This window comes from Oenanthe melanoleuca, chromosome 2 (genome assembly GCF_029582105.1).
Source record: "Oenanthe melanoleuca isolate GR-GAL-2019-014 chromosome 2, OMel1.0, whole genome shotgun sequence".
Classification (NCBI taxonomy): domain Eukaryota; kingdom Metazoa; phylum Chordata; class Aves; order Passeriformes; family Muscicapidae; genus Oenanthe; species Oenanthe melanoleuca.
The window spans coordinates 106,412,621-106,427,677 of record NC_079335.1 but is presented as its reverse complement, the minus strand read 5'-3'; positions in this window follow the sequence as shown (position 1 = coordinate 106,427,677).

The following is a 15,057-nucleotide window of genomic DNA, read 5'->3' as shown; positions in this document are numbered from 1 at the left end:
GAGACTCTTAAGGTCACAACTTTTAAAGTTAAAGATTTATTTCAGGCTGCTTATATCGATAGGCTTCCTTAGGAAGAACCCTGCTGGAGGGTTTCTCCCAAAGTGCTTCCCTCAGAACCAGTCTCTCTGGAGGCTGTTGCCCAAATTCAGAATTCCCACAGAAAAGCCCCATGGATGACTGCTAAGCAGCTTTTTGGTTTCAGCTTCATGCCAGGTCTGCTGTTGTAATCACCAACTCACACTATTCCTAACTCTATTCCTGACCAACCAAAATTGCCAGTTTCATGTATTAAACCTAAAATTTCAGTGTTACAAAATTGCTTCAGAGAGAGTTATCATCAACTCGAAGGGAGCTAAGTGAGGGCAGAGAGTCATCCTAGTCACCACACAGACTTCTCCTGGAGGATGTGGGCTCTATAGTTAATTCACCACAGAAAAAGCAAGGGGGTAATTAACGTCTCACTTAAAGAGCAGTTGCGAACATTAGTCCTGGCTCTGATTCCCTGTCTCTGTCCTGACACACCAATGCTATTTTCTATCCTCTCATCACTTACTAAATGCTAAAACCTCCCAGCCTTTTCTTTGCCTATAACTAGTCATTACTGGCAACTGGCCACAAAGTTAAAATCTTCCAGTGGTAGTGTTCCATGTAGTTTTTAGAAAAAAACCTTCTTGAAAATTATATGGTGAAACACCAGGATACAGAGAATAAGGATCATATTTTTCACTCTGGGATCCAGAGTACCATCATTTCACATTACCACATTACTGCATTGTATGTATTACTGTATATACCTGCACATGTATTTACAATTTGCAGGTCCAGATCTGGACGCAGAAATTGCCTTCAACCCTTCAAAGAAGGACAAGAGGAAAAGCTTTTGCCCAAGCACTCAACATAATTTACTTGAGCATTTCATTTCTTTTTCTGGCATTAGCATTTTGAGAGTAGGGCACAAAATGAGTCTTGATTTTGAAGGGCTTACTTATCTCTAATGTGTGTGGTCTTTCATATGGAAATCAGACAGTATTTCTTCCCTTGAACAAACCCCATGTTCAATTTATACAAAAATCCAGATTTACATGCCCAGAAGAAATATTACCCTTTATTTATTTTCAAGCTTGAAGTACAATCCAAACTCTGGTGATAAAGAGACTGACCCACAACCACTTACCATTTGTCCAAACTTACCCTGCTTTGGCAAACCTACTCTTCCAGGATTTCTGCATGTTGTTTGGACAGAAATTGCCACAAATCAGCAGTGCACAGCTGGTGTTTTTCATGGTTTTCTATACAAAACCTGGAATTCCCAAAGTTTTTGGCTTTCCACACATTGTGAAGATACAATGCTGATTTAACAGCCCAGAATTGCCCAAACCATTCACTTCTGTGAGAAGAATGAATAAGCAGTAGCACATCAGGACAAACCAGCATCATCAATGCCAAAATTCACAGCATTTACATCTGCTTAGCACCTAAACTTTGACCCTAACATCCTGATCCAAATGAGCATTAGATCTGAGAATGTTCTAGTTCAAGCCACCCACTGGTAGCCTTTCAGAAACATATAAAACACATTCAGATCAGCTTTCTGTAATATGAATGTTTAATTCTAGACCCATTAAATTCAGAAGCAAAATTTTAGCTACTTTCCACAGTATTGAATGGAAATAGTCTGAAGTAAATGGAAATTTCTACTTACTCCAAAGTGACATTCTAATAAATTAGCCAACAGAGACTACCAATAAAATATTAAGTTTCCCACCTCTAAACACAGTCTTTGACACAAACAAAGAGTACTAGTTCTCATTCACTATTTTTAGCATCAGTTAAATATAATCTAGAGCAGGGAGGGTCCTGGGCTAGACTGGGGTAGGTGGGATGGATGTTGATCAGGAGCCTGTTTTGTCCAGACTTAAAAATAGAAGACTCGAGTAGTCCTCACCTACAACTGTAAGATGGGAGGGAGTAGAGTAATGGTCAGACTCTACAGCTTCACAGTGTGCAGAGGAGAGGCATTATACACAAGCTGCAAATTAGGAAACTTCCATTAAAAAAAAAATAATGTCAGAGTGGTCAAATACTGCAGTGTTCAGCACTTCAGATCTCACTGTAAAAGCTTATGGATGCTGTAATTTTGTATTTGTAATTCTTGCTCTGGGTAACACTTAGGAGGCAGTACTACACTCAGAGAAAATATTTTTTTTTAAGATGCTATTCACGTATTTTTGCCATGGACGTCTGAAATTTTTCAAGCCATTTATTCTTCAGAAGTGTCTGATCCTTTCATTTATTCCTCACCTGAAATCATCCTGAGGTGCATAATCACTCTTGCAGGAACCAATTGATTTCACAGATTATTCTTTCAGTTGAGAAATAAGCAGAAGATGATGAAACCTGCAGGGAAAAAGAATATTTTTCAAGACTTTCCCTTCTCCCAGTCTTAAAAAAAAAAACAGCAGGTAAACTATACGTTACAATTCCCAAACTTTTTTCCTAAGAAACAAGTAGACAAATGATAGTCCTGATTCAGCAAAGTAATGAGGTATCTGGACAACCTATGAATCATGAGTGCTGGCTAAGAAGATGCCTCTCTGAATTTAAGCCAATGTTCAGTGACATTGTGTCCTCTCCTTTCCTAGTTTTCCTTGACCAAAGGACTCCTTCTTATGTGGCAGATACATCAGAAGAGCTAAGGAGGCTTCACAGGTACCAGCAACTGGTGAGTGCCACTCACAAGTGCAGTGTTAGTACAACTCCATGTAGCTCTGCCCTCCCCCACAGTAGATGGGTTAGGCCAATTCTAACATCTCCAGAATGCCATTTAACCCAACACTCTATTGGAATGAAGCTGGATTATAGCTCTCTCTACACACCTGCATCAGGTAATGGAGGCACCTGAGGCAGAGTCTCTTCCAGTATTACATCCCTTCTCTCGTTCTTCTGCTTCCCAGATAAGATATCAGACTCTCTTATCAGATAAAATCCTGCTCACTGCACTGACTGGACCAGAAATACAAAGAGCAGGTGCTTTGTAGTGACAGCCAAAAGCAATGGCTCTGAATCTTCTATGTGCCACTTTCATACAAGGTCAATTGAACCTATAATTTTTTATACAAGCTGAATCCTCAGCTGCTACCTTACACAGCCTTGCAAATGCACAGACTGCACAAAACTATATTGGTAATTAATTTGTCAAGCAAATGCTAGGGAAGAACAACACTGGTAATTTATACCATAGATATTCAAATGAAACATCTTTCCTGAATAATTTAATGTCAGAAAGTAGGAGAACCACAAAGCAGAACAAAGAATTGGAATCTTACACCAGCTATTTCTTGAAGGCACGTTACTGTAATGTGTTCAGAGCCAATTTCAGACACAGTATAAGCACAGTGAAGAGGCCTTCACTGAAATATTCTGGACAGGTTTTGGCATTAAAAATGGTTGTGGAATTACAGATGCACATCCTATGGATGGTAACTAGTTTAGCAGAGGATAATAGAATTCAACCAGAAAAGACCTGTATGGAAGACACTTTGTGTTATCCTGACAAAGTATGGGTTAGCTATTGAAAATTTATGTTGCATTCTAGTTCTTAGCAAAAAAAACCCCCAAAAGTGCAGGACTGATCCCACACCCTTTCTTCTTTTTCTACCACTCCTAGTATATTTTCTTAGCTATTGGGACCCTCATCATTTATTAGCAGCAGTCCTCTCCAATGATAACACCAGTGATTGTAGCTATTGTAATGTTACTTTTTGTGTGTATGAAATAGAATTTCACTTTAAAAAAAATGTTTAGGTGATACTGCAGGGCTTTGCCAGGATACCCTAGATTCAGTGGGCTTCAAGAAAACCAAAAGTAAGTTTGTGACTATGCATTGGACTTTACTGTAAGATAGAACAAAAATTGTATTGGAAACTGGAAATTGTATTGGAAGTATTGGAAATGCCTGTAGTGCTACAGGACTGTGTCTGAAACACCCAGAAGCTTCAATTTCAACTTGGTCAGCACTTCATCTCTGTTGCAGCAACTTTGGGAGCCTTGGTGAGAATTGTAGAATTTCTGATCTTGAATAAAAACCTGTCTCAAATCCTGGTGTTCCAGAGTTCCACCCTGCTAAATGACTTCCTCAGATCTTCTACCAGTACCATTTAGAGCTGCTGACTTTAAGAAACTAAAATGTCTCAGTCCAGAATCCCACACAATGTTTCTGGAAAGCTCTCACCTCAGCAGTCAAGAAGAAGAGGAGCAGAAGGAATTATTCTGGTGCCAGAAATTAGGTAAAGTACTTCAAACCTTGTTGACAATAGACTATTTTATCATTTAAATATAAAATAATATCATTAATATTAAATAATAAAATAATTAATACAAAATAATAAAATCTATTTTTCAAAGAAACATATTTTTAGACATATTCATGATAGATGATGGGTGGAAACTACACTTCTGTGTAAGAATAATTAATATGCAGTACAAAAGAACCCCTACATTTTCTGGGAGTATTGCCAGTCAGGATATTACAGCTGTATGAAACAGGCCTCCTTAGCACAAAGATGATCCATTTTCCTGGCTTGTGTGTCTCAGGATGATTTAGTAGGATAAACAAGGATATTTCTGAAGGAGCAATGGTAGAGCAAGCAAAACTACACGAAAAAAAATTCCCATAGCTGTCTCTCTGGTTATGAAACCATGAAGAGAAGTAGGTCCTTTGGGGAAAATATGAAAGCAAAGAAGGATAATTTGGAAATCGCCTGACCACTGTTAAAACCTCTTTCTCCAAGTAAAATTTGTTGCTAGCCTTGAAAAAAGTTGTGTTAATATAGGTCTGATTGTGGAATTTGCCCCTTGATTTTTACACATGCCATTTGACAATAAGGCATATCAGTACTAGATTTTAATCCAGCTGCACTTTACTCTCAGCAATATTTCTGATATATATCCTGTTGAACAGAACATGATAAAACCGATGAAAGATGGGATGTAGAAGCAAGAAGAATATTTTAAAAGAGGCAGGTAGGAAATATAATTCATATAGAGCTGAAAAGTCTTTGAAAAAAATGAGAGAAGATGAAGGGAGCTCTGCATACTTCTGCAAAAGCACAATTAGTGGATCTCCTATGTGATAAAAATATCACTGTTCACAGACACTCTAGGTGTACTTCAGCCACACAAAGAGAACAAAAGAGCTTTATGAACAGTGTGGAGATATTTATGTAAAAGTCAAAAACAACAAATGGAAACCCCACATGATCAGCTGGAAACAGTCTGAGGAACTGCTCATTGTTTAGAGGGTACAAATTAATTCAGTCACCCAGTTTGACAGTCAAGGTAACCAAGCTAAAAAATACAGGATGGGTGAGATGTATTCATGAGTAACTCATCCAGAGTATTGTACAATAACTATAAAGCAGTGGACATATCTCATTATTGAAATATCACTCAAAACTTTGGCCTCCCTCTGGTGCCATTAAAGTACTGAAGTTATGTTCCCAGCAAGTGAAAATATGGGTAGCTTTAAAGGGGAAAAATGTGGTAGAAAGAATATACCAGCTTCCACAACACAGGCTTTAGAATGGGAGAGAGAACCGAGAGCCAACACTTTGGCTTTGAAATCCCACCTTTTTCATTCATCTCCTGGGAATCCATGAACAAATCACCTCTTCTCTTGCCTTCATTTTCTTGTAAAGAAACTGGAACTGATTCAACAAATTCCATGTGTGATGTGAATTTGACAATCCTGATGGGATCATCACTTGAAAAGATTTTTAAAATGTAATATGGGAATGTTGGAGCAGTGCTTCATCCTGGGTTTCTATTCACAGGTGTATGAGCGGGAAGACCAACCTGATTTTTTTAAATTAAAATTGTGTTTGCTTATAACCTGGATTAATTATTTCTGCTCTCTAGTGAGAAAGTTTGAGTTAGTAGCTGTTGGGAAGCTTGAAAATTATATCAGTGGCCATAAAACCCAGCTCCATGTCCATTACACTATTGCCTGATGAGAAATGCAGGGTAGGACTCCAATTTACCAGCTGACTAATGCTTCATACCCAAGGACAAATAGTGTATTACAATTCACTAGGAAAGGAGACCATTTCTATAGCACAGTAATCTCCACAGAGTAATTGTTTGATGATTTTCAGCTGAAAAAAAAATGCTAATAGGATCAATAAACAAAGAGAAAAAAGCTTTGAAACAATGATGAATACAGATAAAAAAGCTCAGTGAAACAGAGATATTTCCAGATGGCAGCCAAGCACGAGCTGGAAGCATTGCAGCGTCTTTTCTGAATGCAAGGAAAGAAGCAAATGCTCAGGAATAGACCCCAAAGTTGTACCCAGACAGGGAGAAAAACTCAGTATTAGTTAGGGGTACGGATTGTGAGGTTGAAGCAGACAAATCTGTGTCATCTCAGCTCACTTACAGTCACTAAATATATACACTTTTTTGACACTTTGGTCAAAAGTGTTGACTATCCTGCTTTAAAAAAGCACTATGGTCTGTCATGGAGGGCACCTTTTCTGGGTGCTGTACTTCATTATTTGTCTGGGTACCTTTATTTCACACCTTTTGCTAAGACTTAAAAAAAAAAAAATCTTCAGGAACCATCATTATTCTGGCTGAGTTTCCCGGAGTAATTCTGTTCCCACTTGGAATTAACAATAAAAATTCCCTCAGCTCTCTCTGGGTTCTCATCAAATGTTGCCTGAAAATACCACAGTACTATCCATCCATTCTTTCTGCCCTCAAGTTATCAACCAATATTTCAGATGGCATGATATGAGAATTAATATTCCAAGGCCAATAAAGAGCAGTGGCACAGTGTCTGCTGTGGTTCAGTGCAGTGGTTGAATAGTTAGCTTCATTTCATGTGAAAACCTTACCTGTAGAGTGCATCAGCTGGGAAACTGAAGGCATGAACCAGAAGAGTCATTGCATTAGATTGTAAAACACAGAGCATATCAAGAGTAGTAAAACAGAGAAGAGGACCTGCTCCTTAATTATTTCTTTTTCTCACCAGAAAACCAGAGGCTGGCCAGGTAATGCCATTGAGTTGTACAAAGTAATCTCCTGATTCAATCAGACCACTCTGGCTTGCAGAGTTACTATACAGGCAATTCCATCTTTCAGAGTATGCAATGGAAAGTTGGCAATGCAAAAGTTGGAAAGGTGGGTCATTTTGTATTCAATGGATTTCAAAAGAGGGATGGTTTGCGGAACAACAGCTTGGGTGCTTTTCCTAATATTGTGCAATTTTTGTTACACAAACACAAGTTTGTTGCTTTCAGTCACAATTCAGAGCTGATGTGAAAAGTGCAGAGGTCTTGGTGTGGAAAAAAGGCCCATGTAAGTGTCCAGCAGACAACCACTGATGTTACTTTGCTTACCTTCTGGAAAATGCACATTTCACTCTGATAAAACATTTGTATGAAAAACAATCACAGGTTGAGCTGGTGCTTTGAGATGTGCATTGTACTAACACAGAACAGGCTACAAAAAGCTGAAAATTACTACAGGGGTGCTGTGAGCAAGATGAGATTGTTGGATGGGTCCCATTTGACACAGGGAAAAGTGGTCATATAAGACATGAAATCACAAAGGTTGCAAGGACTTCAGAAAGGGGCAGCACTTCAAAGAGATTTGTACTTTCTCGTTCTTGCTGGTTTTTTTGTTTGATGGGGTTATTTTGTGAAAAGGAGGGTTGAGTAGTTTGCCATGTGGAAGGATGCTCTTACAGCCTGCAACAGCAATTTCCTTTGTGCCAGGATCTGTCAGATACTCTGCCATAGTCAGGAAGGACACTATCCTTGAAAAGAAAAGAAACAACTTAGAAAAGAAAACTAGTTCAATTATAGGACCAACATAAAGCAGATTTCAAAGTATTATTGACATGTGGACTTTCCAATATGCATGCAGTAGGAGATTAAAAAGAAGTCATCCTAGCAGTAGTCTTCCATCCAAATACTGCACTCCCAGAGAATGTGGTTCTTCACTGTCTCCTCCCTCACAGTTTGTCTCATACCAGTCATTTACATTTCCTTCACTGTAACACAGTTGTTTTGCTGCAGTTCCATGAAATTAAAAACATTCAATCAAATAACCACTTTTACATATTAGACTACTAGTACATACTTCTGCTGTCCTCTTCAAGTTTGCCCTAGATGTACTTCTATTTTATGCTGGCAAATCCAAAGGAATATTTTTTCCTAGGGTAACCCTCATTATTTACATATAGCACTTATGGACAAAACTGAAATCTTAGTATTTTCCTCTAAAAGTCATGAAAAGAAGAAGACTGTTTGGATCAATAGTAGCACATGATATAATTTATTCAAATTACTTTAATCACGGAGGTCCACATATAATCTTTTATAAATTAATACAGAGTATTTAATGTAATTCAAACACTGACAGGAAATGTATATTTGCTTGCTCTTCATTATTTGAATGTTAATCCTGGAAAATAATTCTAAAAACATGAGCAGTTTGTTGACTTTGCAGTATTTTTTAATACAGCAAAAAGGAGACAACTACATGCAATTTAATGATGTGGAGCATAAAAGACCAAAAGGGTAAAATCAGATGAACCAGACAAGATCTTTTTGTTAATGGGTTGCATTTGTTTGCTCCTTAGGGCAGGAAATACACCTGTTATCATAATTGTATGTGTTCAGTGAAGATATTCTAGGCCTAAATATACCTTGAAGGCAGTACAGCAGAATATGCATGTTTTTGAGAGCTTGAAAATTAATTCACTGAATTATGTATGCATTGGCTAATTAACTTGTGATTATTAAAAAGACATAAGAATAGAATAGAAAATTTTGTATTGCACATGGTAATCATCAAAAAGAGAGAAGATTCACATTTGATATTGCACAGCCCCACCTTCACTGAAACAACACAAAGAACAACACAAATCTGACCTGTCTTGTTTGCCCAGAAAGAGAACATTACAGGCAGTCTGATTTTTGCTGAGTGGGAAACCTAGCAGAAAGAAATGTTTTACTGATCAGGGATGTCACAATCTGAAGCAAGATCAGATGTTTCTGTACAATACAGCAAAACTATTTACAATTTCTTGCAAGGAAGGTCACTGAAACTTTTGGAGACCAATTGTTCATGTGAGTATGTGTGTGTGGGCATGCACAGCACATGTATATAGACATTACAGCTGGCTCACAGATGGGATAAGAAATATACACTGAGAAAGAGACACAGTACAACAAATGCACTGTTTGCTACAGTAAGTATTTTTCTTGCTCAATTGCATGCTGTATTAGTTATCCAAAGAAGGTCCTTGGTTTTTCTAGGGAAGATTGCTGTCACAAACAGCAAAGCAGCCAAAACCAGTGCTTTTTTGGGTCAGTTTAATTTTATTACCAATTGTAAATACAAACACTTTTAGACTAATTTTGTCAGATGTATCTAACTTTAAAATTAGTGAAAGGATTAGTAACAGACATCAGACAAACTGTGAGATAGAACACTTGGTTTATGAGTTACCGTCTAATTTAGCTTTAGTTAACAATCCCTTGACTAATATAAAGAGGAAGATCTCAAGCACTGCACAAACTCCCTGTATGCAGCAATTTTATAGCACACAAATCTTACCTGCTCTATCTCACTATCCAACCCAAGTTTATAGCTGTCTTCACAGATAAATTGATACTTTATAGAAATTTATACTTCAAGGGCTCCGATTTTTTTTTAATTTAGCTGGAGTTTTTCCTATGAAAATGGAATTACAGGAACTCAGTATTTTGTTAAACATTCCATTTAGTTGAGCCAGTCTAACCAAAATACACTCTTAGCCATTCATCTGACCAGAGCATTATGAAGACCAAGTGCTTAAAATGACCTTTCCTTAAGTCCCTGCCTATTAAAATAGCCATTTATTTAACAATCTTTCTCTCCTGTGTAGATGGTACAGTTTTCCCCACAGCTTCACAGTTGGAGATGTCACAGTTTCCAATGTACTTTCACACTGTTGATGTGACTGACACTTCTTCATGCAGCAGGACTATGTTCACATGGAGGAAATGTTTTGGTCCTCAGAAATCAATATATTTATTAGCAACAAGACATCCCAGTCAAAACTTCATCTTTTAATTAACAGCAATGAACATAAAGGGTGTGTTGGTCCAAATATTTGACTATGTGAAGAAACAAACCAGCAAAGCTCCTAGCAGAAGGAGTGCTGAGAAACAGCTGCATATTTGTTCTACTTTTTCCCTCAGCAAAGTGTGTGATCCTAAGAATGAAGCTATTGTCCCTTCCCTCTGAAATACTCTCAGACCTCTCATATCTCTGAGATATGCATCTTCTGGCTCTTTGCCATAGGAAAATCTCAGTCTATGGCTCACAGGGACTGGGAGTTTGGCCTCCTATCTCTTTTCTTACCTTACCTTTAGAAAAGCAGCAACAATCTCTGCCACAGCTGACCAAAAAGGAAGGGGAAATTCAGTTATCCAATGCACAAAACAGCCAAGTCAAAATGCTTTGAAAGTACATTGCAATACTTGCATCACACTTCTGCAATCTTCCACTGATTCCATAGTAGTGTAATTTTCTTTACAGAATACATCTGGAGACATTATAGAACACAGGTATATCCCAGAGCATTGTGATCATCTCATGGGTTTAGACATGGGTGGTAACTCAATTAGAAATGCATAATGGTGTCTGTTCATGGTATCTCTCCTTATCCCATTTTTTAAAAGGGAAATAATAAATATAATTTCCCAGACTGTATTTACTTGCAGTTTACCCAAAATGTCTAAGATTGTCTTTGTTATTATCAAAACCAGATGTGTGTGATACAGTGACTTCAATAAAATACAGATTTTCTTGAACGGTTTAGAGATAAATCAAAGCCATACCAAGACTTACAATACGACTTCCAAAATGTTGTTTCCAGGAAAATAAAATTTAAACAGCAGGAGGGAGATTTAGATATTTGTGGCTTCACAAGGTGATAATGAAGGGAGAAAAGTAAAGAAACATCTTGGAAGTAATTTTCTTAGAGCATTATTGACAGGAGGTGGTGAAAGTGCTATGAAATCTGCCAGAAACTACAAATCTACCAATCAACAAATGCTAGTCATTTGAAAAAGAGTAAGGATGAGAGCTATGTATAGAAACATAAAAACAAGAAAATAGAATGTAGTAGTGTATGAGAAAAAAAATTCCATTGCAGCCATGATTTTTCAACAACAAAATTTAAACCAAACTAGCTCTTTATAGTGGTTTAGTTAAAACAGCAAGCACAAGAGAGGCTGCTATAGAGTTAACAATGCTTCTTCATTTCTCATTCTCAGGATGTAAAGGACCCAGCTGTGTTAGCAGTCCAATAGCTAATGTATACATACATAGTTAGGAAATGAATAAAAGTCCATATTTACTTTTACTTTTCCACCGTGAGCAGTTAATGAAATGTACAATAAACTTCTCCCTTTTCCTTTTCTTTGCCTACCTGACAACTTTCTGCAAATGGTTCCACGCAAATAGATTAGTCTGAGTGATTGAAAACTATTTCCTCCCATCAGCTGAAAAAAATATTTTAACAGAGAAGGCAGTGTTACTGGATACAGTGGAGCTTTCTTTATAGGTTTCTAGATGAAAATGCCTTTTTTTAAAGACATCATACAAGTAGGAAATTACAGCTTCAATCACTGAGGTACAGCAAAGTTTTATACAACTATAAAACAGGATGTCATAGAGGTAAGAGTTCTTTTTAAAAGGAAGTGTTTCCAGCCAGCTGATAAAATTCTAATCTTCAGCTCACTATCTGAAAGTCATTTTGCTATGAATAAAATGGGTCCAAATTAAAAATAAAACATGGAAAGAGATGTGAAAGCTATGTCATCTTTGAATACCACCAATGATAAAACACACAGAATTTCTCTTTCATATTAAGTAAAACCAAGAATTGAGGAGCATAGAGGAGAAAAAACTCCATCAAACTATGTGAAAAGAGGAAGAGAAAAAGCTACATTACCCCAGCTTAATCCTTGTGACCACTTAAATTCTCTCATTTTGTAAAATTAATCCAAAAGCCTCTCTCTCTTGCCAAACACCTATAACAACACAGAAGAAAATACAGAAGGAGAAAATTATTTAAGAGTTAATAACACAAGTATATAAAAATCACTTCATTGTTTTTTCACTTCTCACAGTGTTGAAAGAAGAACCAGACACTGGTTAGACTTAAACAAACTCTTAGTTTCTGGTGGGTACATTTATATTGCCAGCAACCCTGAATATAGGAGTAAAAAATGATTGAAATTAACCTTTATTTAAATTTAGAAATGTGGCCTTGTATTCTTGATGTCTGATTGCAGTAATGCTGTTCCTCATTTCTCAACACGTTATGGGATTTCCAATGATTCTCACAAAAGTGTCCATCAGGAACCTACTGCAGCTACAGTGGCCCAGGGTACAATGAATAGAAGAGAGTTTAACACTAGATGGCAATATGCTTTTGCAAAATATATGTCTGAGGTGCTTGTATATAAAGGCAAATATTCTTCAAACTATTCTACTATTTCTTGGTTCCCATGTATGCTTAAGCATACAGTTTTTCTTTGGCTTGCACTAAAATCATCTCTCATTTCATGCTATTGTTTTTTTTCTAGTTGTTTGCTTTAAGTTTAGACAATACTCTGACCCAGGAAGAAGAGATTCACAGTTTAATTGAAAATATGTTATGAATTATTAACTATTTAGTGTGTGTGGAAAACGTGAAAAATTACATGTGGAATGTTGACCAAATCCCTCCTGCTTGGCAAACTGTAAATCAAAAAGATGCTTTTGTCTTCCTTCACTGATGTAAATCAAAACATAAACCTAACCATGTATCTTTTAAACTCAGGATTCCTTTGGGTAGCATTTTTTCCCATTACCTGAAGCATTCAACTTGCTTATCCATTTTTTGTTCTCACCTAATCAAATAGCTTCCACTAAAGCCCAAGTCTGTTACACTGTTGGAATAATCTGAATTGTCCTACAGTTATCCAATATACTTTGGGTTAAAAAATCAAAGCATTCTGTACTTTGTGTAGGGCTTTTCCCAATTCCTTGGAAAGCTAAACATATTATAAATCAAGCCAATAAACCTACACTTTGTAAAACTAAACCCACATTATAATTATCAACTAAGTTGCTAAAGCTTGGTTGTTTCCAAGAATTATCAATTATTATTGAAGGTAACATTAATCTGTCTCAGCAGTGGCAGCAGCTCAGAAAGGCCTTGATCAATTCCCTATATGATTTTAGGTGCATCTTCCTTGTACTGGCACTTCTTCTTCTATTAAATTGGGTCCTTGAAACTATTACCACTCCCACACACAACTTACTCTCTCTTCCCTATCCCAAAACAACAACAGAGTGATTGCCATTTTGTCTGTTCTCCATTTTGGCTATTGCCTTCTGGATGGTTTGTCCCATATTTCTGCAAAGGGTAATTTTATGCCTTTTGTGCTCTTTATGGATGTGTCTGTGAAGACAAATATGGACAACACAAGATTATATTAGGTACGAAAATGGAACATTATTCAAGGTGCTTGGCTGAGGCAAATCGAGATACCTCACAGAACAAGCTCATTGTTACTTCTAAATTAAAATAAAGTTCAACATTTTTTATTGCCCTGATATGCAATACTTATTTTAGTTTGATTTAAATGAGAGAAACTGGACATATGACCTAAAGGAAAAATATAGTTTGTTTCTAACAGTCATATTAACAGTCAATGCTAATTTCCTTGGAAATGCCAGGGGGAGCTTTGAAACACACCAGCACCAAGCAGTCTAGTCAGTATTAATAAACACAGTGTAGTGACATAAAAGTACATTAATCCATTTTAATGGTTCTGACAGTTTCATTCAGAAAACTTTTGTGGCAATATTTAAATAAATCACCTGCCTCTCAAGAAAACATCTTATTGAAAAGGACTTGAAATGTGCCATGAAAGCATGCCTATGTCCTAGCATGAAATGCTTTACTGATTTAAATGGAGAGGAGCAAATATAACCAAAACCTCCAAGAATCCAAAGACCCTGAATGATGATTAACAGTACAGGAACAGAACAGAAAGAAGGGGGGGAGGAATTAGCTCTGAAGGAACAGCTAATTTATTAATTCTTCACTACTAATTCAGGATTTAAGTACCTAAAAGTAAATCACTCACAGAGGTCAGTGACACTGATGACCTGAAAGATACAATATTTATGAGAAATTGTTGGCTTATATTTTACCACAGCTGGTATTTTTATAAAGGACTTTTTGTTTTTTATTCCAATAGAACTGAAAAAGTTATTGAGAGAACATTTCTTCCCTCCCACATATTTGCATTTCAAATCTCGCAGCATTGTGCTAGGGCATGATCAGAAATCATTCCAGCTGAGCAGAACAATTGCTTTAATCATAGTTATTGTAGCCTATCTCAAAGTTAAATATAGTTATTAAAATTTAAAGAAAGCAGCAACCCAAACTCTTCAGGTATTCTAAGGTGCACAAGGACAATAGCTTAATGCTTGATTACACACAGGAGGCTGTTTGGACTGATGTCAGCACCTGCATGAAACACTTCTGCTTTATGCCCAAGCCAGACAGCTGTGGAGATGGCTGGCTGGAAGAAAATGTTCTTTCAGTACAAGTAATATTACATATCTCATTGTCAAAACAAGATGATCCTGTTGGTCCATACAACTCATCAGCAAGTCTAAACAACTAGACTGTGTCAGTGGTGTAATGGCCTCCATCTCCTAGCCATTTGGTAATTCTTGCCTTACTTCTTTGCCTTACTTCTTTGCCTTACTTCTTTCCTGCAGTGGCAATCTGGTTATGGGATACAGCCATCCATCACACTCAAGTAAGGGTACTTGAATTTGTTCACAGAATTTGGGAAAATAAAGAATAATGGAATTTTGCGCAGCACAAAATTGAGGTTAGTGACTCACTGATGGCTCAAGACCAAAACAAGCACCACCACTCTGTGGAGTACTGCCAGCTAAGTCCCTTTATTCTGGTAGTATAGTAATCATCT